Source organism: Eschrichtius robustus, chromosome 13, assembly GCF_028021215.1.
Source record: "Eschrichtius robustus isolate mEscRob2 chromosome 13, mEscRob2.pri, whole genome shotgun sequence".
Classification (NCBI taxonomy): Eukaryota; Metazoa; Chordata; class Mammalia; order Artiodactyla; family Eschrichtiidae; genus Eschrichtius; species Eschrichtius robustus.
Genome location: NC_090836.1, coordinates 77,332,170 through 77,335,883, shown reverse-complemented (window position 1 = coordinate 77,335,883; position 3,714 = coordinate 77,332,170). Strand labels below are relative to the sequence as shown.

Genomic DNA, 3,714 nt, shown 5'->3' with positions numbered 1-3,714 from the left:
AACTGAAGTTAGGAGAAGTTTAATAACTTTCCTATAGTTAAATACCTGGCAATAGAGCTTTCTCTTTTAACCTTTGTACAAGTCAGGGTCTGGTAGAAAACAGAATTTACCCCAGAGAATTTAAATGAGGAAAATTTAATGAAGGGACTATTTTAGAGTGTGTGCAGAGTTTATGGCATGAAATTAGGGATGGTGAGGCACCTAGGAATGGGCAATGGAGGAAAGGCATTCTCACCCATGTGGCTAAATGGACAGCAGAAGAAATTGAGTTTCTGGAGCTAAGTGAGAGGACACCCATGGAAGGTTTCCATGCCCAAGCAGCCATGTCCCTGGAGGGATTGCAACATCCACCAGAGGTGAAGTACTGAAGCAGGGTATCAACCTTTCTTTCCTTCTACTTCACATCCTTTCACTGATCAAACCTAAAGGGAAGATAACCATCAAGAAAACCAGGAAGATTAAGCCTCCTCCTGGGGCAGAGCAGAGAAGGGAGGGGAATGGATCTGGTCAGGACACTCAAAGAATAACTAGCCCAAACACTATAACAGTATCCGTAGGATGATTGAACAAATTCCACCAGCCTCAGCTAAGCATTACATTTACATCGTTTGTCATCCCAGGCACTTTTTATGACCCCAATTATTTTAGACTTTTCTGCATTGATCAGAGATGCTAATAAATACAAAAATATTTGATGAAACTTTGTCAAATGATTAGCTAAATCTGGTTTTCCATTATGAAACAGCAGACTGTTTTTATAATGGCTCTGACTAAAGCAGAGTTTACTTATTGAAAGAAATATGGTTAGTATTAAAAATCGAAGAGTAAACAGAAGATGCACACTGTCAATATTAACGGGCAGTCAATTATGTATTGTACATAAATTTGGCAGAAAACCAAAATAATATTTGGATAATTATAAGAATCATAAGAGGGCTTCCCTGGTGGCGCAGTGGTTAAGAATCCGCCTGCCAATGCAAGGGACACGGGTTCGAGCCCTGGTCCGGGAAGATCCCACATACCGCGGAGCAACTAAGCCCGTGCACCACAGCTACTGAGCCTGTGCTCTAGAGCCCGTGAGCCACAACTACTGAAGCCCACGTGCCACAACTACTGAGCCCGCGTGCCTAGAACCTGAGCTCTGCAACAAGAGAAGCCACCGCAGTGAGAAGTGCGCACACCGCAATGAAGACACAATACAGCCCAAAATAAAATAAATTAATTAAAAAATAAATTCAAAAAAAAAGAATCATGAGAGTCAGAGCACAGAGCTCTAAACTGTTGCAGTTAAAGTCATATTCTCCTCATACCAGTTACTGCCTGGAATGTACAAAGCTCTGTACGAGCTATTTAATTATACAGTGATCATGTTAGTGATATTTATTCATGGTCTATTATCAGCCAATAACTGGAAAATGCTATTTATTGCTTTAACATACTCTATTCATTCATTTGTTCATTCATTCATTCATTCAATAAACTAGCACTGAATATATTGCAGACATGAGATAACTCCTGGTAGAAAGATAAAAACAACAACAACAACAGTAGCAACAATAGATATTTATTTCTGGAGTTTATTCAATGCATACAACAAATTGCCAGCTTCTGTGTTTGGTTCTTTTTGGACCATGTCTACCTATCACAAAAATTCCATAAGAATGTACTATTTCCATTTCACAGATGATGACATTGAGATATAGGAAATGCAGAGTCAGAATCATAGCCCTGATCCAGTTAGGGTCAGCCCTTGCTTATACAACAGTTTATGCAATTCCTAGCATGTCAAGACCAAAGGTGATAGTCTTAAAGATTATGAAGGGAATCTATCCATGGTTCTCAGCAGTTCCTCTGCATTGTGCTAATAGGTTAGAGTGTTGAGGTGCAGGTGCCATAAAGATAATCACTATTATTTATTGAATACTATGTCTTAACTGTATATAAAGTATCTTATTTAATGTTTACAACAGCCCTGTGGGCTCTGTATGGTTATTTACTATCCCTTTTACAGATGAGCAGATGGAGCCACAGAGAGGTCAAGTAATTTTCCCATGGACACACAGCCTGTAAGTAAGAAAGGCAAACTTTCCGTCACTTCAGTGTGTTGCTTTCTGCTACTTTAGAAAAGAATGTGCCCGACAATGAGGAATCACTGAACATCCGTAGCATCTTCCATCTTCTTTGCAATAGTGTGCAGGGCTATAAAATAATGGGCATCCCAGCAGTCCAAATTAGTGCTTTCACATTTCAAAAAAGATGAATTTGTTCATAAAAATTGAAACTATTGTACAAAAACACTGTTCAACTTTGAAAATGTTCTACATCAATACTGTTCAGTACTGTATCCACTAGCCAAATATGGCTATGGAGCACTAGAAATGTGATAGAATTGAAGAACTTACTTTTAAATTTTATTTAATTTTAATGAATTTTAAGTTAATAGCCATATGTAACTGGTTGGTATCATATTCTAAATACTCCCAATGACTTTAAATATGATTTTCATGGTACAGAGTGGATTTTTATTCATGGAAAAGTATTTACTAGATCTGTGCCAGACACTGGGGATATAAGAATGAATTAGATGCCATCTTTGACTTTAAGGTGATCAGAGTTTAACAAAGGACACAGTCATTTAACCAAACAATAGAAATACAGAGGGATAAATTTTATCATAGGAGTATATGCAAGTTACAGCAGTAGTTCAGAGGATCTTCCAAGGGTAGGAGAATAAGCACAGAGGAACATGGAAGACTTCACTGAGCAGGTAAGGGTTGAAGTGGGTTTTGATGAATGTGTGAAGGTTCAACAGGGAGATTTGGGGGAGACTAAGTTCGACCACTCAGAAGTGTACATAGCACATCATCTCTGATCCGCTGGCATAAAGGAGGGTTTGCTCCTTTACTTTCTTCTGAAGCAGAAGCAGTGGTTTGTATGTACATTTGATATACACGGAGCTGAGGATAATATTAGCAGAAGTGGCCTTTTTTTCTTTTTCCACAGTCTTGCTGGCCCACAAAATATCAATTTCCCAGAACGTTCAATAGGAGGGAGGAAATGTCTTTCTTCTTCTTCCGTCTCACACCTCTCAAGAGATCCCACTCTCATGACTACAGTGAAATGGTAATCTCTATGGGAAGGCAGTTGGCGTTCAAGGTCTACGTCATCTCTAGACAATTTTTTCAGAGCTGGACCTTGAATGCTGCACTCTCCTCTCTAGTCTTGCCTCCTTCATGCTGCAGCTTCCTCTTGTAGGGGAAGAAGTGCAGCTACCCTGCTGCTTAATCTACAGCTGGGTGAGGGATGGATAGAGATAGAACGATGGGGAAGATTTTGGACTTTCCTCTGCAAGGTAGATACTCCAACACACCTTTTCCAGCAGTAAAACTGTTTCTAATTTTGTTCAGATCCATAGGAGAGAGAGGACTAACCCTTCAGCATCCCACTCTTAGGTATCAGCACAACTTCTTTCTTGTATATTTTTCTTTTGAAATAAAGATAAATGCGGCTCATTTCCTTGACTTCAACATTTGCTATTCGCCTACTTAGAAGAGTTACTTTACCTTTCTGTGACTCATTTCCCTGTCTGTGAAATGGGAATAATAATAGTGCATACCTTATAGATTGGTGTGTGAATTAAGTGGGTTAACTTAGAGTATAACTCTCAGATCAGAGCCTAATACATGAAAAGGGTTTAAATATGTTGATTGCTGT

At 39.1% G+C, this 3,714-nt stretch overlaps 1 long non-coding RNA gene across 1 annotated transcript; it reads left to right on the top strand.

Annotated features, from left to right (window-relative positions):
* Positions 1-1,530: 1,530 nt before the first annotated feature.
* On the top strand, positions 1,531-3,512 carry LOC137775038 (uncharacterized). The gene is made up of 2 exons (XR_011075969.1): positions 1,531-2,066; positions 3,004-3,512. It is a non-coding gene; the product is annotated as an uncharacterized lncRNA (long non-coding RNA).
* The last annotated feature ends 202 nt before the right edge of the window (positions 3,513-3,714 follow it).